The following is a 27,056-nucleotide window of genomic DNA, read 5'->3' on the forward strand; positions in this document are numbered from 1 at the left end:
TACAGTATTGTGGGGTTCTCACCCCCATCCCTCCATGGTCACAGAAGGGTGAAGAGCAGTGTAATTCAGCAAGGCAGACCTCTCTGCCCCGAGGTAAACTCGGCTTCACAAAGGGAATTTTCATTATGGTCCTGTGTCTCTGTAACGTAGTGGAGGCTTCAAGAGGCCAGTGGTAAAAGCTACCAAAGAAAAAGCTGGACTGGAGCCACTGACGTCATGTCAGTAAATCTGCTGGAGGAGCCCGGCCGGGCAGCGCCTGCCAGCCAGCCCTGCACTTTGGCCTTGCCTGGTCAACTGTTCTTACTGCTTCCACCATCGCCCCTCCCCACATCAGCCTGCAGTTTTTGCTTTCTTTTTTCTCCTTTCCCTCTGTGCAGCTGGGCTGGTGTGGAGACCTCTAAATACGTTTGAAAGCCCCCCTTGAAGCAGGTCCTGCGCTGAACGTCTTCTATTGGGGGACTGGGAGAACTCAAGGCTTGGTGGGTGTTGGAGGCTTGAAAACTTCCCCAGGGGATCTCTAAGTGATGAATGAATCCGTGGGGAGGTCAGCGGAGCAGCCAGAGGTGCTTGCTCTCGACACTGTGCACTTCTAGAGAGCTTTGCTCTTAAGTACTGCTGTGTGTGTGTGTGTGTGTGAGTTCCAGTGAGTCCTTTATTACTTATTGGTCAGCTAACCCTCATCTCTGCTGTGTGCAGCTGTAACAGTTAAATCCAGAGCTGCATGCTTCTGTACATCTTGGCATTTAGAGTCACAACCCCAGATGTGCCTGAATTAAAATATTGCTGTACTAAATCTATTTTTGCATGTAGGAGAGCGACATCTAAAAATAAACCTTATCCCACCTGTTACCCACTTTTGGTAAATTCGGACACTGTTGAATTGCAGCCCATGGATTAGGCTTGTGATCAGGGCTTCAAATGCAACGTTCACATTCCACTTCCCCTTCCGTTGACTTGATGTTTTCATTGTTTCAGTAGCCATTGTCCTCCTGCTTATTTTGCTCTGAATATTAATTTGCAAATTGGAGTGAAGTATGGGGTTCAAATAGGTTTTGAAGTTCCCAAGTCTTAGGGTCAGAAACATATTAAAAGCAGTATCTTATCCATGAATCATTAGATGAGTCAGTTCCTGAAACCACTACAAGCCTCATAGTTCTTGGCTACAAGCAAAAGCAGGAAATCCAGGCTTCAATAACTTCCTTTCCCAGTCCTGGCTATAGCCGCGTTGGTGGTTAGGTTCTGCTGCCTGCTTTTGTAAGCGGTAGGAAGATGTCTGAGGAACAAAGGCTCTCTAGTCAATTTACTGAAAGTGTTTATAATTTGTGGTCTTGATCTGAATGTTGGGCTGCATTGGCATACCCTGCTCTGCTGTGCAACCCGGCACAACTTGGCCAGCAGAGGCGGCAGGCTGGGTCTGGTGAAATTCCCCAGCAAACACATGGCAAATGTTTCCGGGAGCTTTAGTGTTCCAGTGAATCTTAAAACCTGTGGGCATGCAAGTGGACATTAGGAAGAATGTTCTGGATTCCATATGTATAGTTGAAGTATTAACTTCTTTTGTTCTAGTTGAGAGAGAAAGAAGGCGAGCAAACACACGCGTGCCAGCCTGCCTGAGCTCTGGCCTGCCTCTCGTTGTGAATGTAGTTTACTTCCTTGTACACAGGGTCTTTTTTTTTTTTGGTTCCTTTGCAGTGTTTGAGGCCAGTCTTACTGACTTCAAAATCAGTTTGGTGGCTGCTTTATTAAATACTTTAAAAAGTAAGGGAAAACTATGAAGTGATTGTCTCCCAGTGTATTAAGTCTGCTGCAACTCGTATTTACTTTCCTGAGCGGCCTCCACTCTGTGTGTGTTCCCAGCTCAGAGCAGACGCTGGTCGGTGTCCCAGGCCCTGTGGGGTTGGTATTCACAGCTGCTTTATGCTTTACTTGTGGGTTTATGGACTTCTTAGATTTTGAAAAAAAATTAAAATTGAGTGCAATATATTTTCTTTTATCAACTCTTAGCGTTCTTTTTCTACACTAATTGGTGTTGGCTAGCTGAGTGGGGTTTGAGAAAATGGAACGGAAGCTAGATCTTTTTTTTTTTTTTTTCATTATACGTTAGAGCCATTGGAAGTTCTGATAGAAGTCTAAAAATAGAGTGAGTAGACAAACCCTATGAAAAGACACTGAGAAAGAAAGGGAAAAAAATGGAAACGATGAGCAGTTATATATTGATGCTGTCTTAAATTGAGCATGTTTCCAATTCATAGCTGGCAATACTCAGACAGGTCAAATTCTATTTCTGCCTTTGTAAAGGATAAAATAAAAGCAAATGCAAAAGTTTGCCTGGCTTTTTAATGACGCATGGCTCATTCGGAGCACAGTCCGGCTGGCAAGTGCCACTTTGTTCTTACTTGTCATTTGTGTTTTGTGTTTGGGTAATTTCTCTGTTCAGTTTCAGTCTAGACTAAAAGGTTCTGATAGGCGGTTGAGAAAGTTGGGCTCATTTTTGATTTTAAAGGTTTGACCTTGGGTTTCCAGACTTCAGACTGGTATTAAAAAACCCTTAGCTGTAGGTGAGTTTGTTAGGAAATCACTGTGAAGAATATATTCCTTTTATTAACGTGTGAAGAGTTACTGCCTAGACTGGAAAGAAATTTTTCCATATGCTGCAAGAGGTCCAAATCCAATTATTTTTATTTGTCCTGCATTGATTTGAGAGTTTACTTCTTTTTTTTTTTTTTTAATGTAGATTTCAGGCAGTGATTACAGACTGAATCTTGAATTGCTTACAATCTCTGGACCAAGTTGTTCAGGGCCAGGGATTGATTCATTAATTAAAATCAATGAAAATGGATTTGTAAGCCTCCTGTAACAGATTATCTTATTAGCAACCACACAGAGCAGCTCATGATCTGTGAGGAATGTGTTTGTTGCCGTAGGTGAAATAGACCCAGGCTGATGGACTCTTTGGGTCTACTTTATGAAAAACCCTGTGGCTTTTGTAAGCACGGCGCCTCGCTTAACCTTTACACTGAATAGATTCTTCTTATGGAAAATTATTTTATTTTTAGCACATCTGCCCCAGATGGCTTGAGGTGTGTGTGTGTTTTGTATGTGTGTGTTGTGTGTCATGTGTGTCTCCACGTAGTCTGCTTCTCTCCCCCACCCTTACTTTTATGCTCTCAAGGACATTTAGTGTCTTGGCCAGTTTCTGCCTGTTCCCAGGCAAGATTTCTGCCGAGAATCCTCCTTTAAAGAAAAAAGGAGAAACCACAAATAAAACTTTATTTGATAACAACAGAATGCTTTTTCCTCTAACCCAAAAAAAACCCAAGCAACCAGCAAACCAAACCCAACCCACTGTTCTCGAGTTATTCCAACTCGCAGGGACCCTATAGGACAGAGTAGAACTGACCCATAGGGTTTCCAGGCTGTAAATCTTTACAGAAGCAGATGGCCACATCTTTCTCCTATGGAGCTGCTGGCTGGTGGGTTCAAACCGCTGACCTTTTGGTTAGCAGCTGAGTGCTTTAACCACTGTGCCACCAGGGCTTCTAGCAACCAACAAGCAAGCTGCAGAGAAGATATTTAGCTGTCATGTGAGGATCTGGCTGTACAGCTGTATTTTTTTGGAGTAATTATAAGACAATAGGATGGTACCTTTGGAAAACTTGTACCCTGTGGCTTTAACAAAGATCAGAGTTCATTAAGCTCTTGTCATTTCTATTCTTGGTAATTGTGTTGGGTGGGTAGATACCCTCTATAATAAGACCACTTCACCCACCTCTCCCCTGATGCATGGATCAAAACGGGGGGGGGGTCTGACTCAAGCTGGGCTAAACTCTGTATTCTGAATATTTGGGGATTGAGGCAGCAGTCCTAGTTTGTCTTTGATGCTCACGCTATAGTGCATAAGCTAAGTGGGGAGTAGATGTTTGACCCATGGGTACAGAGAAGCATGGGATAAAGCGGCTTTGCAGAGAGAAGAACGAAGCAGTTGTGGAGAAGAAGAGATGAGAGACCTTGGGAATAGTTTCATTTCCTGATGGTTTTCCATTTCCTGGTTTCCACCTCCCCTGAGGGCTGGCTGCAGTTGCTGAGTCAGGGTCGTCTTATAGACCCCTTGGCCTTTTAATGAACCTATCTGTGTCTTCCACTTTTTTTCCCCAATTTGGCTGGTGGGAATGGGTTTCTGTTAATTGAAACCAAATGTTCTCTAGCCAACTAGTTTGTTGAGAAATAAGCCCTGTGTGGTATCTGGAGAAGCCCCATTCGCCAGAGGCAGCTCAGTTTGCTAGCACATGGCTTCTACTTGGCCTCTAACGCAGGGCTGCTCCCTGAAGCAGATCCAGAGTTCTGGGCCCTGTTCTTCAGTATTGGGCCCTGAGAAGTATCATTCTGGTCCCTGGACTTGCTAGCTAACTGGGGAGCAGCAAGAAGGGCTAACTCCCTATGCTGTGCCTCAGACTGGACCATTTCATGGCCTTAGGCCTTTCTGCTGCCTGGTGTGCCAATGGATATAGGTTGTGTGGTGCTAGGCTCAAGAGTGGCAGGTGAGGAATTTTTCCAGTTATGCCCCAGGGCACTGAGGAGTTCTGGTTGGCTGAGCACCTGGAAAGCATCAAGTCAGGTATATCATTAGACCTGAGTGTCCTGCCCAGGGGTGCCATCCCTCACTTCCTCCCCTCCCATCCCTGAGCAATGTAGAAGGCATGCTCTTATTGGTCTTTGGCAAGTGCTTCCCGATGATAAATCTGATGTGTATTATGTGCGTGCTAAAATTACATCTGTCAGAGAATCTTTGAAATCCAATGGATTTTATTAGCAAATGGATTAAATAGCAAATGCCTCTCTAGAGGAGACCAGTAAGATGTGTACCCGCGGGGACTGTGTGGGAAACAGAGCGCCTACTTCTCCACTGTTCCCCCAGGTGGGGATGGGGCGTCTGCTGGTTGCGGTGTAAATAAGGATGGAAGAAGGTTTAGATGAGAGTAAAAATTTGGAAATTACTGAGTGAGAATTATTTAGGAAGGTAGAATTTTTTTTTTTTCTTTTTAATTCTTAAATGTGTATTAGCAGACATATATGCAGAATTAGTTTGCTGGGATCTTTTACACATTTGAAACCTGTTTTAGTTTCCACCCACTGCTGTCGAGTCAATTCTGACTCATAGCGACCCTATAGGGCAGAGTAGAACTGCCTGGTAGAGTTTCCAAGGAGTGCCTGGTGCATTCGAACTGCCGACCTCTTGGTTAGCAGCCGTAGCACTTATCCACTACGCCACCAGGGTTTCCCTTTTTTTAGTTTAGGTTTGATATAACATTATGTTCAGCCTGTTCTCTGTGTAAAATTTAATTTGTATATTTAGAAAGTGGAAGCTCAGCATTTTTTTCTTCAGAGGGGTATGGGAGAGGGAGAGAATGAAGAAAGTTAATGGGATGTGGACCCGAGGAGTTCAGACTTTTATGAGTGTGTTCCCAGACATCACATGTCTAATAAAAAGTAACTGATGTTTGTAAGATGCTTCACAATTCGCAGAGGTCGTGCAGTAGGCTAAATCATTTATCCCTCACAACAGTTCGGTTTTCGTAAATGAGGAAATGGAGTCTGAGAGATTAGGAGGCTTGCCCAGGATCACACAGGCAATGAGTTGTACTGCTGTAACTGGAATGCCATTGCCAGGGTCCTTCTCTGCTCTGAGGCTCTTCTCTGGTCCTCCTTTGCCAAGCTTTCTCCCCTTTGCCAGCCTCTGTTGTGGGTGAGGAATGTGTTAGGATCAGGCTGGAGAAAGGTGACTTGAGGGGTGGAAGAGGGAGGGCTGGTGGGATCTGGGGATGAGAAAGGATCAGTTCAGGGAGGTCTCTCTTCAGTATTCAGAGCACAGAGCAGGAAGGGACTGAGGTTATCTTGTCCACTTGTCCACTGATTTTCACACCAGGCCGAGTGTCTTAGTCTCCCAGAGAGTAAAGAGAAAAAAAAAAAACACAACTGATTCCTCTGCTCACCCTGGATTTTCTAAATTAGAATCCCTGAAGGTAAAGCTTGGGTGAGGAAGTGTTCTGAAACAGGTGATTCTTATGAGGCATCTGAGTCCCTCTGAATTCTAGCCTTGTGTTTCTTTAATTATAAAATTCAGTAAAATTTGGAGCCCTGGTGGTGCACTGGTTAAGAGCTTGGCTGCTAACCAAAAGGTGGCAGTTCGAATTCACTAGCCGCTCCTTGGAAACCCCATGGGGTTTCAGCTACTTGACATCTCTTGGGAGCTTGTTAGAAATGCAGTCTCTGGGACCCCCCCCCCCAGACCTACTGAATTGTAATTTGCATTTTAACAAGATTCCAGGTGATTGGTATGCACGTTAGAATTTTGAGAAGCACTGCTCTAAAGGTATCTCAGGAAAACTTGAGGGGCTATAGGGTAGGTAATTGCACATATTCTTTCCAGATTTGTCATTTGCTCGTTGACTTTATTATATAGCTTTTCCACCCAGAGATTTTGAGCCAGATTTTTCAGTTCTTTTTATCCTTTCTAGGTTTTTCATTTGTATGCAAAACATGCCTCTACTCTGAAATTATTGGGAAAATATCTCTCACTGAAGAAAATGAAATCATAATATATTTTACATAGTTGGCTATGCCTAGAATTTATTTGGTATAGTACAAAGAGTGAGGTATACAGAACTTTTACCTTAATGGCTGTTGACTTGTCCTAACACTGTTCACTGAAAAATCTATTTTTTTCCTGTTGATTTCTTCATAAGTGTTCCATTGTGTATCTGTTGCTCTGTAGTGTTTTCTTCCGATGTGCCTTTGGGTGAGTTTGAACTGCCAACCTTTCAACTAGTAGTTGAACACTTAACGTTTGTGCCACCCAGGTAGGGCCTGGTGGTCTGCTTCCGAAAGGTCGCAGCCTTGAAAATCATACGGAGCACACATGGGGTCGCCATGGGTCGGAATTGACTCAGCGGCAACTAACAGTATAATGTGTTTTAATGTCTTAATACAGCTGTTCGTTTCTTGTACTCTCCTTTTTTAAGACCCGCCCCCCTGACAGCCTTTCTCACAGGCTTATTTATGAATTTTAGAAACAGCTTGTCTAACCAAGGAAAAAAAAAAGATTTTTTTTATTGAGGTTGCATAGTTTATAGATGAATTTTGCCTCATTCTGTTTTTTGTACTTTTGTCTTTTTAAAGCTATATCCACCAGTACTTCAGAACATTTTTTCAATATTACATCAGCCGTAGTAATGAATGTTTTGAAAGTTAGGAGAGTATATCGGCTGTAAGCTTTTATCTTCAGAGAGACTTACTCTGACTATCCTATCAAGTCCAGGTCTGTATTTGGAGTAAAACAAAACTCCAGTAGTATTTGAGGCCTTTAGTGTATGTCATGCGAAGGGGCTGGATTTTGTAGACTGTAAGTAGTTCAGTTGTTTGTTTCTTTAATAAAAATTATTTTGAAAATCATCATAGTAGAGCCCCTGTATGATTTGCTGAGTCAACTCCTTGAGCTCAGTTTGATGGTCAGTGGGAAGAGATTACCTTGGGAAAGACGCAGTAGGAAACCCCCTTGTCTCTGACACATATCCCTCTTACAGTTAAGCTTTTGAGCAAAACCATAGCAGTTCCCCACTGGGGACCCTCTTGTCCCACCCCTTTTGAATTCTGTGTTTGATTCTTAGTGTGTACAGTGTACACTATTTGAAGAGTGTTTTTAAGGCCGTTGTGTTTTCTTTAATAAAACGGTATTTATCTGTGTGTGGACAGATTGTGTTCTTAGAGTCTAAATTCTTAGAGAACACTGGGAACTGTTTACTTAGATTTTTCGTCTTTAAATAAAGGCTTCCTCTGGTTTATCAACTTTAAAACTGTTGAACGTCAGCCAAAAAAGTTGGTTGAAGTGAGAAGGCACTCTTCTAGAGTATTATGAATTTTAGAAACTGTATTTTGGGGTGTTGAGGGCTTTTAGGAAACCCTGGTGGCGTAGTGGTTAAGTGCTATGGCTGCTAACCAAAGGGTCGGCAGTTCCAATCCGCCAAGCGCTCCTTGCGAATTCTACGGGGCAGATCTGTGTACTGTAGGGTTGCTATGAGTCGGAATCGACTCGACGGCACTGGGTTTGGTTTTTGTTTTAAGGGCTTTTAGTTTTCCAGGACCAGTAGCGAACAAATAAAAACTAAGATCTCAAACCTAAAGTAGGCTCTGATATGATTTGGGGAAATCAGGCTTTTGGAGAACCAAACTGGGTAGGCTTGAATTAATGAGGTGCTGCTATGTTGAAAGTCTTTTCTTAGTGAGGGGGAAAGTGGAGTAATTGGAAGGATCATGACTGAGGGTTCTCAGTGTCTTTGGGATGTATAAGAGGGTCTGAAGTTTCTGTTCATTACATCTCAGGGAGGGAGTCCTGGTGGTGCAGTGGTTAAGTGCTCAGCTGCTAATTAAAAGGCTGATGGTTTAAATCCACCTAGCTGTTCTGTGGGAGAAAGACCTGGTGATCTGCTCTTATAAAGATTACAGCCAAGAAAACCCTTTGGGCAGTTTTGCTTTGTCACATGGGGTCGTTATGAGTTGAAACCATCTTGATGTCAGGGATTGTTTTGGGTCACAGAAATTCAGAGAATAAAGAGGCAGCCCCTAGTTTCAAGGAACTACATCCTGGTAGGAAAGAGCTGGGTTAAAGAGACCATTCAGTCTGCCCTGGTGAGTAATGTGATTGGGGGAGGCATGAGTCCACCAGGTAGAAGACTTAAGGCTAGGTAGGGGTTCTGAGTTCCTGCTGACATTAAAGGAAAACTACATAGGAATAGAGCTGCTGAGGTTTATGGTCTCCTGGATGACATAGACTACACTCAAGCAACAAAAAAAGTTGTTTCTGCGAGAAATACTATCTAAGAAAGAGTGACAAGATAATGCAGGGAATGTAAACAAACATTTGGTTATGGTGGAAGGCAAATTTTGCTGGAGAGCTGCCCGCTGCAGAGCTGGCCGACAAGTTTCCTCATCCCCCAGACTCTGGCTGGCTCTGGAACCCTTCTTTTGATCTACTATCAGGCTTTGTAACTTTATAACCGGAGAACTGGAGGAGGTAGAGCCAACCAGTATTATTTTTATATGGACTTCCTTTATCCATGGGTGTTCTGGAATAGTAAATTCCATGGTAGCCCGCAGTTTGCCCCCCAAACCAGACACTTGGTGTATTCTCCCCGGAGCTGGGGCAACCTCAGGTGTTAGTGGTGTGTGTGCTGGTGCCAGCCTGTAGCTACACAGGGTGACAGTGTTGGAAATTGACCCTGTCTGTTTCTGTCTGGGAACATCATGAGCGAGGTTGACTAGAGTTTATCTCCCTTCCTGGGCTCATTCCCTAGACCAGTCCCTCCACATAACTCCCTTTTTGCTTCATGCTTTATGTTTGTAGAGTGCTTTATGTCTTATAAGGAGCCCTGGTGGCGCAGTGGTTAAGTGGTCAACTGCTAACTGAAAGGCCGGCAGTTCGAACTCACCAGCCGCTCCGTGGGAAGAAGATGTGGCAGCCTGCCTTCGTAAGGATTACAGCCTTGGAAGCCATAGAGGGCAGTTCTGCCCTGTCCTGTAGGGTCACTATGAGTTGGAATTGACTCGATGGCAATGGATTTGGTTTGTGTTACGTCTTAAATGTACTGTGAGGATCCTGTTGATCCTATTTGAGCCTCACAACAATGCTGAGAGTAAAAGGGCAAGGATTGTTCATCCTGTTTTAGAGATAGAAGAATTGAGGCTCAGAGAAGTGTGACTGGGTGAGTAAGGAGTAGAGTTCTGCAAGGCATCCCCTGACTCTTTGCCAAGTGCTTTTATGGCTGAGCGGCCCCTCCAGCAGCACTGCCGCCCTCCCAGGCTGCAACCCCTGGTGCCACCTTTGACGTCTCGCTTCCCCTTTGTGTTCTTGGATGTCTCAAATTGGTGCTTCCTTTCCATTTCCTCGGAAGCTACTACTATCGTTCTCTTGTTTGGATTGCTCTCATAGCCGCCCTTCTTCATGTCATCTGGTTAATTAATTTGCTGCATTATCATCATCATTAGTGCTTATATGGCACTTATTACGGAATGACACTATTCTCATTGTTTTGCCCATATTAAACCTTCGCAGTTATTCTGTGGAGTAGGTAGAATTATTATCCTCATTTAATAGATAAGGAAGTAGAGGCACAGAGAAATTAAGTACTTTGTTGAGAGTGGAAACCCTGGTGGTGTAGTGGTTAAGAGCTATGGCTGCTAACCAAAAAGTTGGCAGTTCGAATCTACCAGGTGCTCCTTGGAAACCGTATGGGACAGTTCTGTGAGTCAGAATTGACTTGACAGCAATGGGTTTTTGGGCTTATTGAAAGCTACATCACTAATAGGTGCCAGAGCTGGGATTTAAACCCAGGCTGGCTGGCTACAGGGTCAGCATTCTTAGCCCTCCTACATGTTATCCTGGGACTCCCATACTCAGAAGCCTCTTACCTACTTCCCTCATTACCAAATTGAGTGCCTTCTCCTCAGCCTGCAGTATGAGGCCTCCATAGTGTGGTCTCTGCCTGTCTTTCCAGCCTAGTGCCCTAAAAGATGGCCTTCTCATTTTTCCCATGTGCCTACCCATGCCATTCCGTCTACCAGGAAAGCTTCCTTTTGTGAAGAACAAGGGCTTTGGTTCTTGGCTCTGCCACTGATGATGTCTGTGATGTTGGGCAAGTTAGCCAACCTCTGAGCCCAGGCTCCCCTGCACATGACATGGGGTAATGATACTTACCACACTGCTTATTGTGAGATTTAAGTGATAGGTAGCAAGTGCTCAAAAAAAGAATACTGCCTATTCCATTTCTTTGGTCTGCCAAAACTGCTGTTTTTTTCTAAGGCTGCCTCCTTCAGGAAGTCTGCCCTGATTCCCTCCCTCCCTGACAAGAAGGAAATCTTTACTTGCTTTGACCCCTCAGAGTCTTAATGAGACTTTCACCAGAACATTTTACCATCCATTGTAGGGGGCCTTCCCTCTTCCTAAATCGTAAGCTCTTTCAGAGTAGGGGCGGTGGCTTGTACATCTTTATATTCTCCTCACACCCCTTGGCGGGCTTGGGGAGCAGTGCCTAGCTTGAGTTGAACTGCAAGAGCAGCCAACTCTTGCATGGGCTCTGGGTTCTGCTTTTTACTAAAATTCTTCCCTGCTACAGCTGGAGATCTCTCTCTCTCTGTCCCTTTCTTTCAAACCCAGGCTCATAGAGTGGTGCAGATTTGCACAACTATCTTCTAAAGCAAATGGGCTAAGCCTCCAAACCCCCTGGAAGCACAGAGTGGCCCTGGACATGATTTTACAAAACAGCATGGGTTTAGAGCATGGAAAAAGTTACGGTGGAGAAATTTGACTCCTGCCAAGTCAGAGACATGTCTTATATTTATCTTCTTTTATGGCTGAGTCGGCATTGTGGTTAGTTGGTTTGGGGAGCCCTCCCCCCCCCCCAGTGTACCTAGACTAGAGGAAGATGACATGTATGTTGCAGAAGCCACTTGCCAGACACGGGGAGAATGCAGTGTGGTCACTCGTTTGGTGCCTGGAGTTTGTGGGAGGAGCCAGTCCCTTCTGTCGAAGTTACAGACAATTGAGGTGCCTGAGGCCAGGTGACTCCAACTAGGTTTACTGATGAGAAAGTCCTGTGCCCAGCCACTCCCACGCAGTATTTCCTCTGTCTACTTCAGCCACACTCCACAGTCTCATCCACTTCCATGCCGTTGCCTACACGTGTACTTACCTGGGATATCAGGCTTCTCTCTAAAGAGGACTATGTACATCACTGCAGAGAAGCCTTTCCAGCTGCAGCCGAATAATGTAACGGAGCATCTTCCCCAAATCCTTTAATCTCGCATACTGTTACTCTGCACTAGCATTAATTACATTGCCCTCTGTGTGTTGCATTTACCCTATTTCTCTCTGAGCCCTCTGAGGGCAGGAACTGGATCTGATCTTTGCACAGGGAAGCTCAGTGCATGCTTGCACAAGTCAGAGTATTTGGATGTGATGATAATAGCTAACATTTACCAACTACTGTGCAAACTGTTGTATTGATAAAAGCGAGTCCTGGTTCTGGTGTTGGTCACCCATCTTGGATATCTTCAGGTTACTTTTAAGGGTCTTGCAAACCTCTTACCATAAAATATAGTTTAATTTATGCTATTGAAAACATGTACCATGCATCTGCCCAGCCCTTTGGCTTGCAAAGTAGACATCCAGTGGATGTCTGTGGAATGACAGAATTAATGAAAGAGTGAAGAGTCCCCATTCTCTGGGAAGGGAAGAAAGGTGGATTGTGTTTAACTTCAACACTGCTTTTGAAGCTGAACTTTGTTGCATGGCTTGAAGGAGAAATGAGGCAGGAGCTGAGCTGACAACTCTCTAGGAGTCCAGATTTCTTCTTTCTTTCTGTTTTTGAGGTACAGATGACCTTAGCACATTTTCCTAGATCACATGTTTTTATGTTGTTCTCAGAATTCTAGAATTCTGCCACCAAATTTCAAGCCAACATGGAAAATGCACTATAGTATTTCACAGACTGCTGTGAAAATAGTGGGTGTCGTTGTAGAGTGATGCAGTGCAGAGAAGAACCTGGGATGCTCACTCACCTGGGTAGTGAAAGTTCAAAGGCTGGATGACATGTGCTCTTGAACAATCCACCTCAGTGGACATGTGGGCATTGCAGCAGTCGTTTTGCTTGCTTTTGTGTGTGTGTACCCAGGCAAACATGAGGAAGACTGACTGTTTCCAGACACTGGACACGTACAGAAGTAACATGTTAAGTGCAGGTCATTCTATCAACATATCAGATAAATTGACCATTTTTGAACTCTGTACTCACATTGTGAGAACTGTGGCAGGAAAAATTGAAGATATGATGGTTTGTATACTAGTTATTACCAAAGGTGTTCAGGAAGGTATATGTTACGTACACAAATTCTGCTTCTTGAGGAGATGGCAGTGTCTTTCAGAAAGGTGCTTCAAATCTATATACAAAGAGCACATTATACTAAGATGTTTTTTGACTTTTATGAGTTACTTGTAATGACGTAGATAATGATAGTTGTAAATTTACTTTTTGATATTATACTTTGTTGACAACAGAAGGAAAGATTGAGGTACAGGGTATTTCAAATGAGGTGATAAATCACATTTTTACATTGACTGATAAAGAAATTCCACTGTCTAAATCTCTTAGGTATCATATGGTTGTCCTAGCTTGTGTCTCTTGCTAAAGTTTTAAAAATAAATTGAATAAAAGTTTGGTGATCCAGGCTTGTGTTTTTACCATGCTTACAAAGGCTGATGGAGTGCCGGTGATGAAATTGAAACTTAGTTTGAACTTAATATGCCAAACAAAATAAATTAGACTCTTTTGAAACTGCATAAATATCTGTCAGAGACTGGCACCAAGTATCTGGGGATTTTTAGAGCTGACCTCATTGAACATTGAATTATGGTATTAGATATGTCTTAGCAGTGTTTTTCTCCAGAAATAAAAGATCATACTGACTAAGGAAACCATTCTTCGGCTCCCTCCTAATTGAACATTTCCTCATAAGAAATGTTATTCAGCTTTAAAATAAAACTTTCTTGTTCTCTACCTTCAGATTTCCAGGTCAGTTTAATTGAGTGGATTCCTGAGATTGCAAGTAAAAAGTTCAGCAGTTACCATTTGCAGCTATTTATCCAAGAATCAGAATTTCTGTATATTTTGTGAGCAAAATAAAAGAGCAGGATATTAGACGCTCTGTGATTTAAACTTGCTGATGAGAATAGTCTAACTGTATTTAGAATAGTCTAATTGTATTATAACAGATCATGATAATTAATATAACTGAATACAAATTTCTCTAGGAAAGTACCACTTTATTGTTTTAAATATTGAGGTTATATGTCAGGTTTCGTGCTGCTGCTAAAATTGTTGAAAAGCCATCACCCCAGATATTTCTAGCTGACCAGGGTGCTCCTGGGCTGCAGTCTGCGGTGATTGAATTGGTTGCTTGTCATTGAGGTTCTTTTTTCCGGGGCTCCTTCCAGGACTTTCAAGCTCTTCTGGTGTGACTGGACCAGATGTTCCATGCCTGACACACGTGTTCAACTCCAGACATGAACTTTCCAAGCCTGAGTGAAAGGGCCAGCCTGGCTGAGCCCGTCAGAGCAGTGGTAATAGTAGCATTATCTTCTTACCCTCCCCATATCAGTCCTCTCCTCCCAGAACAGAGCAGGTGTTATCTCCATTTTACATGCTTGGAAAACAGAGCTGAGAAAGGGCATGTGACTGGCCCGAGGTCATACCGTGAGTTTGTGGCCAGGTCCAGACCGGAACTCTCGTCTCCTGACCTTTAGTCTAAGTAGTACTGTTTTGAGCATGCTGTGTTACACTTGGATATCTTTGTGGCTCTGCCTGGGAGTTTGTGAAACTCTACTTTGTAAAATTCTGTCCAAGTGCATGGCCAATTGGAGATTTTCCAGAAAACTAAAGTAAGGAAATAAAAACTTTTATGGCTCCACCCCCCCCCCCCCCAGCAGAAGCATAATGCCAGCAGAAGACTTGTTTACTTGTAGTGCTATGTGACTGGTCGATCGTCTCACTTTCTGTGAAATCAAGGAGTTGATGTGTTCGTTTAAAAATACTGGACCCTGAGACCTGGGATCACTCTTTCGCTCCTCCTCGTGCTTTGTGCACTGGCAGCTGGCCACCTGTCTGCCTCTGTGTGTCAAAAACAAACTCCCTTAGGCCAAGGACACGACAGAGCTATCTGCAGTCCTTTTTAAGGCACATATTCAGGTTTAGCCATGGTGCTTGAATTAGTTGTCACAAAGCCTATGCACCAGAACTTAACTGCTTCACTCACAGGTGATTCAGTGCTCTTCCTGTTGATTCTTAATGTATTTGCAGTTCTCATCTGCTTCATTTCTGGTTCTCATAGCATCAGTGTTTGCAAAGTAGAGGTGAAATATCTGTTAGAGTGACAGCTGACAGTAAGGGAGGAGATAAACACTACAGCAGAGAAATTCAAAAAGCATATTAAGCTATTCAGACTCAAAAAGCATATTAAAGTCCCTTAGCCCTAATAGACCTTGTTGCTTTGGGAGGTCAACCCTGTGATCCAGCACAGCAGATGCTTGGTGTTCATAATATGGCTGTGGTCCTTAAGAAGCATCGTGTTTCTGTCCGGCTTTGTTTAGGAAGCATCGAGTATCTACTAATGGTGATGGGAAATTTGGCAGTGGATACTAGTGAATATTGCACAACATAATATAATCGGTGTCACTGAGTTGTATGTGTAAAAAACATTGAACTGGCAAATATTGCATCATATGTAAATTTACCACAGTAAAAAGAAATTAAAAAATAAGGCAGGGGAGAATTTTAGAAATATTCTTATTTAAAAAAATAAAGTTTTAAGGCTCAAAGTGTTCGTCAGCATTCATACTGAAAATGTATTAATGAAGACTAGTTTTTTCCCTTAAGGATACTGGCAACATGAAATCTTTTGCTACTCAGGTTGGTGGCGGTGAATTTTATTTTAAAGAACTTTCTATTCTGTTGCTAAAGTCTGTGTCTTTGGCCCTAGCTCCGCTTCATAGTTCCCAGAGTCCCTTAGAGGACAAGAATGATGAGTGGGGATGTAAATCTCAGCTCTAGCAGCTGCTCACTCATAGGCGTCTCTGTCTCGCAGAAGCACTTGGCTCTGTTGCTTCTCTGTATGTGTTGGCGAGGGATCCTACCTGTGATTGTGCTCAGGGCATGGAGCGAAGGACCCCTCTGTGGAATAGGCATCTTCACTTGATGTCTGTGCCATAGTGGTACCTCTGGCACAGCCCAGATTTTACCCTGGTAAGACACTTGAGCCCTGGGCAAGAATAGAACAATAACTGTTATTTGTGAAGAGATAAAATTGGTGAGGTGTGAGTATGGCTTGGTGCAGAGGACACTTTTTGTGGGTCAGAAACTTTATCCTGCTAAAGAATTAACTCCATTGATCAAAAACAGCCCTGATTGGGATGGGGGAGGTAGATTTCAAATGCTGTTGGCAGGAGATTAAAATTGTATAGTTTGTCCAGATGATAGAGATTAAAGAGTCAAATGAGCATACTCGATACGATTGGGCAGTTCCACGTCACAGAATTTATCCTAAGGAAGGAATTGTACACGTAGGTACAAGGCTGTTCCTCATAACTCTGTTTAGTGTAGTAAACAACTGGAGGTATAAAAGTATTAATTAACAGGGGAATAGTTAAATAAAGTCCAGTAAAACAATATAGTGGAATATTATACAATTGCTTAAAAAGATGAGATCAACTTATTGTCACAGAAGGATGAAAGAGGAGGTCAACTTATTGTTAGATAAAGATGGCAAAGAAATAATATGAGAAGATTAGGCTACAGAACACTGTGCAGTTCTCTTTTCAGTGTGTGTATGTGTGTGTATAAAATAAGTATATATTATAGAATACTTTTATTGTGTTACTTTTGGTGGTGAAGACTATATCAAATGTTATTAGTGACCATCTGAGAGAGTAGATTTAAGATTATGTGAGGACTGATTTTCTACGGTATGCATTTCTTAATGAGTGACTTGTTTATAAATATAAAATCAGAAAAATGAGATACTCAAACAATTTTATTTTGTTGTAGTTGAGAATATACACAACAAAACTTACACCCAATTCAACAGTTTCTCCATGTTAAGTTCGGTGACATTGATTACATTCATCAAGTTATGCAGCCGTTCTCACCCTTCTTCTCTGAGTTGTTCCACCCTCATTAACATAAACTCCCTACTCCCTAAGGCTCCTATCTAATCTTTCGACTGGGTGTTGTCAGTTTGTTCCCATATAGACAGTTCTTAAAAGAACATAATTTTACTGGTTAAACTAAGCTGCTATTTAAGAAGACTTCAGGGGATGTTTTTGGTTTAAGGCTTAAAGATTATCTCAGGGCAGTAGTTTCAGGGGTTCATCTAGCCTCCATGGCTCCAGAAAGTCCGGAGTCTGAGAATTTGAAGTATTGTTCTGCATTTTCCCCCTTTTGATCAGGATTCTTCTATAGAATCTTTGATCAAAATATTCAGGAATGGTAGCTGGCCACCATCCAGTTCTTCTGGTCTCATCGTAAAGGAGGCAGTTATTCATGGAGGTGATCAGTCATTCCATTTCCTCCTCCTATTCCTGACTCTCCATCCTCTGTTGCTCCAGGTGAACTAGAGACCCATTATTGTGCCTTGGATGGCTGCTTGTAAGCTTTTAAGATCGCAGGGACTACTCAACGAACTAGGAGGTAGAATGGAAGCATTAAACACGTTATTAGGCTTACTAACTGGGATGTTCCATGAAATCATGACTTTAAACCTCCAAACCAAGGAACCAGATCCCGTGAGGTGTTTGGTTGTACATAAGCAGAGTCTGCTCCCTACTCTTTTTCCTTCTTTTGTCGTTGCTGTAAATATATCTATCACACAACTTTTGCCAGTTCAACTTTTTACGGGCTTACCACTTATTGACAGCACTTAGAGTAATCAGCTGTGCAACCTTACCCTTAATGTGATTTTTCCATCACTGTAAACCGAAATTCAGCACTCCATAAGCAGTAACCCTCTCCTTTTCCCCTCTCCCTCCAGCCACTAACCACATGATAGTTAATTTTTAGAAAGCCAGTCAGCATGGGCCCATTTTAAGGTCTTCTAGTTCTTTGACTTAAGGAGCTCTGGTGGCACAGTGATTAAGCCCTCGGATGCTAATTGAGAGGTTGGTGGTTCAAAGCCACCAGCAGTTCCAAGGGAGAAAAGACCTGACAGTCTACTCCCATGAAGATTATATCCTACAAAACCCTATGGGGCAGTTTTACTCTGCCCTACAGGGCTGTTATGAGCTGGAATTGACTCGATGGCATACACCACCACCACCAGTTCTTTGACTTACTGGAACCTTTCTTACTGGAAAATTCCCTTTTCTAAACATTTGTGGAGCTTTTCTATCTTTTAAATGGTTGATACTGCAACACCTATGTTTTTCTCTCTCTCTTCCAAAATTTGTGCGACAGTAATGAGCAAAGAAATAATAAAGTATGAACAGTTTGGAAGAAAGTAATGCAACTGTGTATGTGCATTTGTATTTTGGCAAACATCGTAGGACATCCACTGTGTGCCAGATATTTGGGGTACAAGGATGAGGAAGATATGACTTCTGCTCTTTGAAGAGTTCCCAGTAAAGTGAAGAGGTCAGCTATGCTGGTAAATGATTATAAAACTGGATGATAAGTGCTCATCAAGGGTGGCTCAGCATGCGGTAAGAATGGAGTGATTCTAGTAATCATTCATTCAGTAAAGTAAGCTCCTTATCTGGCCAGGTGCTGTTCTGGGCACTGGAGACAGACGGGTAGGGGCCTGTTCTCATGGAGCTACGTGCGACCGGGGAGAGAAATAAACAAACATGAAGAGTGTCAGCAGCGCAATGAAGAAGAGTAAAGATAATGACCCAGTGAGGGGGTGGTTGTGCTATATGAGCTAGGGCATAGTCCATAAGGAGGAGGAAGGAAAGTGTGGAGAGGAGGAGAGGACCAATGTTAGCGTGCAAGGAAGGGTATGGAAGAGGTGGAAATGGCATTCCAGGGAGAGGGCCTACAAAGGCACCGACAGAGATGGCGTGTATCTGGGAAACTGCCTCCGTTCTGGATGGACATTGAGGCTAGAACCTTATTCTTAGGACTCCACTGTGAGTGCCATTCTGAGGAGTCTTGATTGTATCTGTTGGTGATGGGCTGACCTTGTGCAGGATTTAATCTGGGAACTGACATGATTGGATGGGTGGTTTAGAAAGTTTTTTCTGACTTTTAGGCTGGATTGAAAGGGAAGGAAACTGGAGGCAGAGTGACCAGTAGGGAGATTGCTGCAGTGTCTTGGGAAAAGGTGGTAAGGGCGTGTCAGTGAGGGTGGAACGAAGAAGTAACCTAGGATGGGCAGATCTTGGTGATTACGGAAATCGTGACTAGAAGAGGACTTGGAAGAAGTTGGTGTCGTAATGAAATAGTTAATATTTGTTCATTTGATTCCAGGTTTCTCTGATGCCGCCTCAAGCTGCCCTTTCAAAAGTCACCAGTGACCTCCTAATGGCCAAACTAGGGCTTTTCTCCCCTCTGGGACATTTCCTACCATCAGCCTCCCCAGGAACCATGTAGACCTTTTCCCAGGGGTCGCTGGCTGGCACAGCTGAGGCCTTTACTGCTGCCAACACCCACTGCAGTCCTGGTATCCCCTCCCCCACATCTAGGAGTGCAGTGAGATGCAGTTTCCTATCCCCTCCCTTTCTTGTCCCCTGAAGACTAACGAACAGGCCCTTTACCCTTTTCAGGGTTTTACTGAGAATCACTGCAAGGAAACTGATAAAGAAGCAAAGGTAACAAAGTAACAAAGGTAAAGTAGCAAAATCAGCAAGGTAACAGATTAACAACAGTAACAATGAAGCAGGTATGGGGTCCCTAACTCCGGGTTAGGCCCTATCAGGCTTCCTAATCTCTTCTATTATTCCTCAGGGTCGAAAGTACCAAACCTTCTCTTCCCTACTCCTCTTCTCCAGGTCTTAGTTACCATTTCTCCAGGATTTGTCAGCCCGGTGCTAGACCTAAAGGTGTTATCAGGGTACTCAGGGCTAAACCTGGGGTGTTCATTTCCCTGCTACATGGATAATTTGCATCTTTTGAGGAACATTCTGCTTATTACCCCAGCCCTACATAGGGGCAGTCTTCTTAAAGTATTTATTCATAAAATCACCCGTAACTTACCTAAAAATCTCCCATCTGTCCATTCATCTGCTCACCCATTTGCCCATCCATCTACCCATCCACCAGCTAGCTATCAAGCCATCTGTCCACCCATTCACACATCCTTCTGCCTACTCATCTACCCACCCATTCACCCATCCACCCACCCATTCACCTATCCGTCCATTTACCCAAAAATTTAAGCTCCATGTCTTAGTTATCTGTTGTTGGTGGTGCTAGGTGTCGTTGAGTCACTTCCAACTCAAAGCAACCCTGTGTACAACAGAATAAAACACTGCCCAGTCCTGTGCCATCCTCAGGATTGTTGTTATGCTTGAGCCCATTGTTGCAGCCACTGTGTCAGTCCATCTCATCGAGGGTCTTCCTCTTTTTTGCTGACCTTCTACTTTACCAAGCGTGATGTCCTTCTCCAGGGACTGATCCTTCCTAATAACATGTCCAAAGTATGTGAGGCAAGTCTCTCCATCCTTGCTTCTCAGGAGTATTCTGGCAATACTTCCAAGATAGATTTGTTCGTTCTTTTGGTAGTCCACGGCATATTCAGTATTCTTCGACAACACCATAATTCAAAGGCATCAATTCTTCTTCTTCCGTCTTATTCATTGCCCAGCTTTCGCGTGTATATGAGGCGATAGAAAACACCATGGCTTGGGTCAGGTGCACCTTAGTCCTTAAAGTGTTATCCTTGCTTTTTAACCCTTTAAAGAGATCTCTTGCAGCAGATTTGCCCAGTGCAATACGTCTTTTAATTTCTTGACTGCTGCATCATTTGTGGGTGTTGATTGTGGAGCCAAGTAAAACGAAATCGTGACAACTTTAATCTTTTCTTCGTTTATCATGATGTTGCTTGTTGGTCCAGTTGTGAGGATTTTTGTTTCCTTTATGTTGAGGTGTAATCTATACTGAAGGCTGTAGTGTTTGATCTTCATCAGTAAGTGCTTCAGGTCCTCTTCTCTTTTAGCAAGCAAGGTTGTGTTGTCTGCATAACACAGGTTGTTAATGAGTCTTCCTTCAATCCTGATGCTCTCTTCTTCGTATAGTCTAGCTTCTCACAGTATTTGCTCAGAGTACAGATTGAATAAGTATGGTGAAAAGTTACAGCCCCGTCTCACACCTTTTCTAACTTTAAACCATGCAGTACCTCCTCGTTCTGTTCGAACAACTCCCTCTTGGTCTATGTACAGGTTCCTCATGAGCACAATTAAGTGTCCTGGAATTCCCATTCTTTGCAATGTTTTCCATAATTTGTTGTGCTTTAAACAGTCGAATATCTTTGTGTAGTCAATAAAACACAGGTAAACTTTTTTTTTTCCTAAACATCTTTCTGGTATTCTCTGTTTTCAGCCAGGATCCATCTGACATCAGCAATGATATCCCTCGTTCTGCATTCCTCTTCTGAATTGGACTTAATTTCTGGCAGTTTTGTTGATGAACTGCTGCCGCCGCTTTTGAATGATTTTCACCAAAATTTTACTTGCATGTGACGTTAATGATATTATTCAATAATTTCCACATTCTTTTGGATCACCTTTCTTTGGAATAAGTATGAATATGATTCTCTTCTAGTCAGTTGGTCAGGTGGCTGTCTTCCAGATTTCTTGGCATTGATGAGTGGGGATTTCCAGTGCTGCATCAGTTTGTTGAAACGTTTCAACTGGTATTCCATCAATTCCTGGAGCCTTGTTTTTTGCAAATGTCTTCAGTACAGCTTGGGCTTCTTCCTTTAGTACCATTGGTTCTTTATCATATGCTACCTCCTGAAACGGTTAAACGTTGACCAATTATTTTTGGTACAGTGACTCTGTATTCCTTCCATCTTCTTTTGATGCTTCCTGCATCGTTCACTGTTTTGCCCATTGTTGTTAGGTGCCGTCGAGCCGGTTCCGACTCATAGCGACCCTGTGCACAACAGAACAAAAACACTGTCCAGTCTTGCGCCATCCTTACAATCATTGTTATGCTTGAGCTCATTGTTGCAGCCTGTGTCAATGACTAGCTCATTGTTGAACTGTGTCAGTCCACCTCGTTGAGGGTCTTCCTCTTTTCCGCTGGCCCTGTATTCTGCCAAGCATGACGTCCTTTTCCAGGGACTGATCCCTCCTGATAACACGTCCAAAGTATGTAGGACGCAGTCTCGCCATCCTTCCCTGTAAGGAGCATTCTGGCCACACTTCTTCCAAGACAGATTTGTTCGTTCTTTTGGCAGTCCATGGTATATTCAATATTCTTTGCCAGCACCACAATTCAGAGGCATCAACTCTTCTTTGGTCTTCCTTATTCGATGTCCAGCTTTCACATGTGTATGATGCAATTGAAAATACCATGGCTTGGGTCAGGGGCACCTTAGTCTTCAAGGTGGCATCTTTGCTCTTCAACACTTTGAAGAGGTCCTTTGCAGCAGATTTGCCCAATGCAATGCGTCTTTTGATTTCTTGACTGCTGCTTCCATGGCTGTTGATTGTGGATCCAGTAAAATGAAATCCTTGACAACTGCAATCTTTTCTCCATTTATCATGATGTTGCTCATTGGTCCAGTTGTGAGGATTTCTGTTTTCTTTATGTTGAGATGCAATCCATACTGAAGGCTGTGGTCTTTGATCTTCATTAGCAAGTGCTTCAAGTCCTCTTCACTTTCAGCAAGCAAGGTTGTGTCATCTGCATAATGCAGGTTGTTAATGAGTCTTCCTCTAATCCTGATGCCCTGTTCTTCTTCATATAGTCCAGCTTCTCATATTACTTGCTCAGCATACAGATTGAATGGGTATGGTGAAAGAATACAACCCTGACACACACCTTTCCTGACTTTAAACCATGCAGTATCCCCTTGTTCTGTCTGAACAACTGCCTCTTGATCTATGTAAAGGTTCCTCATGAGCACAATTAAGTGTTCTGGAATTCCCATTCTTCGCAGTGTTATCCATAGTTTGTTATGATCCACACAGTTGAATGCCTTTGCCCATAGAATCCTTTACTATTGCAACTCAAGACTTGGATTTTTTTATTCAGTTCTTTCAGCTTGAGAAATGTCAAGTGTGTTCTTCCCTTTTGGTTTTGTAACTCCAGGTCTTTGCACATGTCATTGTAATACTTTGCTTTTCAAGCCACCTTTTGAAATCTCCTGTTAAGCTCTTTTACTTCATCATTTCTTCTGTTCACTTTAGCTACCCGATGTTCAAGAACAAGTTTCAAAGTCTCTTCTGACAACCATTTTGGTCTTGTCTTTCTTTCCTGTCTTTTTAATGACATTTTGCTTTCTTCATGTGTGATGTCCTTAATGTCATTCCACAACTCATGTGGTCTTTGGTTGTCATTAGTGTTCAACATGTCAAATCTATTCTTGAGATGGTCTCTAAATTGAGGTGGGATACACTCAAGGTCATACTTTTGGTTATGTAGTGCTCCTGTAACAGAAATACCACAAGTGGATGGCTTTAACAAAGAGAAGTTTATTCTCTCACAGTTTAGGAGGCTAGAAGTCCGAATTTAGGGCACCAGCTCCAGGCAAAGGCTTGATCTCTCTCTCGGTGCTGGGGGAAGGTTCTGTCATCAGTCTTCCCAGGTTGAGGAGCTCCTCAGTGCAGGGACCCCAGGTCCAAAGGACACGCTCCCCTACTGGTTCTTCATTCTTGGTGGCATGAGGTCTCCCTGTCTCTCTGCTGGCTTCTCTTTTATATCTCAAAAGAAATTGACTTAAGATATCACCTAATGTTGTGGATTGAGTCCTGCCTCATTAACATGTTCTTGTTGTTAGGTGCAGTCTAGTTGAGTCCGACTCGTAGCGACCCTGTGTACCACAGAACGAAACAGTGCCTGGTCCTGTGCGATCCTCGCGATCATTGTTATGCTTGAGCCCATCGTGGCAGCCAATGTGTCAGTCCATCTCATTTAGGGTCTTCCTCTTTTCTGCTGACCCTCTCCTTTACCAGGCATGATGTCCTTCTCTAGGGACTGATCCCTCCTGGCAACATGTCCAAAGTATGTAAGATGCAATCTTGCCATCCTTGCTTCTAAGGAGCATTCTGGTTGTACTTCTTCCAAGACAGATGTATTTGTTCTTTTGGCAGTCCATGGCATATTCAACATTTTTTGTCAACACCACAATTCAGAGGCATCAATTCTTTGGTCTTTCTTATTCGTTATCCAACTTTCACATGCATATGATGCAATTGAAAATACCACGGCGTGGGTCAGGTGCACCTCAGTCCTTAATGAGACATCTTTACCTTTTAATACTTTAAAGAGGTCTTATGTATCAGATTTGCCCAATGCAATGAGTCTTTTTGATTTCTTGACTGCTGCTTCCATGGCTGTTGATTGTGGATCCAAGTAAAGTGAAATCCTTGACAACTACAGTCATTTCTCCGTTTATCATGATGTGGTGTATTGGTCCATTTGTGAGGGTTTTTGTTTTCCTTGTGTTGAGGAGTAATCCATACTGAAGGCTGTGGTCTTTGATCTTCATTAGTAAGTGCTTCGGGTCCTCTTCACTTTCAGCAAGCACCTCATTAACATAGCTGCCTCTGATCCTGCCTCATTAGTATCACAGAGGTAGGATTTACAACACATAGGAAAATCATATCAGATTACAAAATGGTGGGCAGTATACATGAACGATACTGGGAATCATAGCCTAGCCAAGTTGACATTTTTTGGGGATACAGTTCAACCCATAATACTCCTTATTAGAGCAAAGCGCTGCTCATAGTACGCAGGATTTAAAAAGTAGAGTGTCAAGGAACTCTCAGGTTTCCTCCTACTGTCATGGCCATGTCGCCTCTGGAACCACAGCTGGTACTGCTGTCTCTTATCAGTCCCATTTACTTTCTTTTGCATTCAAAGCTTCACCTGACACCTGTATGTGGATGACCCCCATCCCAGCTCTGCTACTTACTTGCTGTGTGGCCTTGGGTAAGTTACCTAAACTCTGTTTTACTGCCCTGATTGGGTAAAATGAGAATTACAATGTACTTATCTTAAAGATTGCTTTGAAGATGAAACGAAATAATGCACGTAAAGTACTTGGCATTATTGACTAGAACGTATTAAGTGCTAACATGTTATTACCACCACTGTTACCACTACTAGTATTACTGCTATCACCACTGTTCTTCCTGCCCTTGGAAATAAATCAGTCACATGAGAGTACTGGGGAAAAAGTACAAGGAGAGACCAGGTTCTTATCTGGACTAGAATAAATCAAATTCAGTGTCAGTATGCAGGCATTAGGGAATAGTTTTGTATGGACATCCATTGAAGGGGTACACCCTGGGAAGACTTCATGGGGGAAGATGTCTTAAACAGTACTTGGATCTAGATTGACAAAGTCAATAGGTAAGCCAGAACTCAAGAGGAATTGTAAGTCTTTGGCCTTCTGTCAGGTATGAGAGTTCTTAAGTTGGGGCCAGGTATTTCTCAGGTATCTGGGAGTGAGGGTGGGAGGTGGGTGCTATGCAGGCAAGGGTCCTTAGACCCGTATGCACACCAAGGATTGTCCACAGGCTCCTTTAGTGTGCTGCGTGTTGTCTACAATTATGCATGACTGTTTTAAAATGCAAATTTACTTAAAAACTTCAGGGGAAGTCATACTAGTTCATTGACTATTAAATATTTTCCTAGTCACTGGATACTAAAAGTAAGACTCTTACCAGTGGGTAGTCTGCAGAATGTTTTGATGTTAAAAGGGGCTCCTAAACTTGAAAATCTTGGAAACCATAGATTTTGCCTAACAAAGTCAGAAAATGGACCCTGATAGCATTCCAGCTCAGGCAGCGTAGCTGGAGGTTTTGGCCGCAAGTAATAGACAGCCCAATTCAAAATGGCTTCAACAAGGGGATCTTTTATACCATAGGACCAGAAGTCTACTGGTATGGTGATTCTAGGGTGGGTTGGTTCAGCAGCTCAAGGACCTGGTTCTTTCTGGTTTTCACTCTGCCGTCTTTGGGATGTCAGCTGCCTCTTCTCATGGTCAGCAAGTGGCTGCAACAACTCCAGGCATCACATCCCCCCACTAAGACCAAGAAGTATTTGTTCTAGCCTCTCTTTTCTCAGCAGGGAAACCTTCCCTATTGTAGGTAACCACCAGACTTCTCCTCAGGCCTCACTGGCATGATATGCTCATTTCTAAGTAAAACAAGGGCTCAGGGAATGGAATTAACCACAGACCAGTCAGGATCAGGAACCCCATGGGTAGGAGGAACACATAGACAGGATCAGGACTCTGCATTCAAGAACGGTGGGGTGAAGGATTTGGGTAGTCAACCACTATAGGCAAGGACCCAGGGAAGTCACCCAGGTCAGTATAGGCAGCCAATAGAAAACTCTTCCAAGCAGCCACTTCTGAGAGCTGCTCTCTTACCACTCTGTGGTCAAGAGAACAGAAACCTCCCAAGAAACTGGCTTTAGAGAGGCCTAGGGAGTGAGGAGAGGTAGAGAGGCTTGAACTGGAGAGTGGGATGACAGAAAGTGCACCCATATCCTTGTCTTCAGCAGCTTTGGGCTGGTCAGTCTCTGGATGGTGCCCGGGGGAGAGACTGTGGCCCTTCTTTTGTCCCTTTTTAATGAGAGCGGACTGTGTGCCACCATAGGTACCAAAAGTACAAGGGAGAACAAGACAAGCGAGAGCTCATCCCTCTTTCTTTCATTCCGCAATTACCAATTGGGTGCCAGTATGTGCCAGGCACTGTTGTAGGCACTAGGGCTGTAAAAGAAAAAAAAAAAATTATAGCAGTGAATAAATCAGACAAAACGCTGCACTTATGTAACTTACTTGGGGCAGGGATCTGGCTTCTCTTTAGGACCATCTAATAATGAATTTCAGCACTTCCCCTCCCAAAACCCTTATTACTTTAAATTCCATGCCCTGGCGTCATTCCTCCATCAGATATAAAACCCAGGATGGAAACATGTTGTGATCTAGTGTAACCACCAAAGCAGGTGTCAGGGAGAGGCCATCCTTTCAGGTTAGAGGTGCTGCTTGAGAGAGGGGGGCTCAGAGAATGGAATAGAGCCTGGGTGCCGGGGAGGGGGCAGGTGTGTGTGTTGGGTTCAGGTGATGTCTGGGAACGGGGAGGTAGGGAATAGTTTTCTTGGGTCAAGGGGCTGGTTGCAGTCCCTTCAGCTGGGTGCTGGGCACTGATGCTCTGCTCCTGCGGAAGCTTGTTTCCAGAAGCCACAGCTGGCCAGCTCCCAGGGGTGCTATGGGAGTGACACTGGGAATGTAAGAAGGAGACCAGTATATGCTGGGAGAGACTTCTGTGCAGGGTCTTGATG

At 43.3% G+C, this 27,056-nt stretch overlaps 1 protein-coding gene across 7 annotated transcripts in view; it reads left to right on the top strand.

Moving 5' to 3' along the window:
• The window catches only part of TEAD1 (TEA domain transcription factor 1), a 299,630-nt gene that overhangs the window by 19,334 nt on the left and 253,240 nt on the right, over positions 1-27,056 (top strand). Inside the window, exon 1 of one of the 7 annotated variants that reach the window (XM_049890425.1) lies at positions 11,456-24,695. The exons of the other annotated variants lie outside the window; for them this stretch is intronic. The gene's annotated coding sequence lies outside the window, so the exon portion shown is untranslated. Of the gene's footprint in view, positions 1-11,455; positions 24,696-27,056 lie in introns of those variants that run through there. 7 annotated transcript variants of the gene reach the window in all.

The sequence above is a fragment of the Elephas maximus genome, chromosome 7, assembly GCF_024166365.1.
Source record: "Elephas maximus indicus isolate mEleMax1 chromosome 7, mEleMax1 primary haplotype, whole genome shotgun sequence".
Lineage (NCBI taxonomy): Eukaryota > Metazoa > Chordata > Mammalia > Proboscidea > Elephantidae > Elephas > Elephas maximus.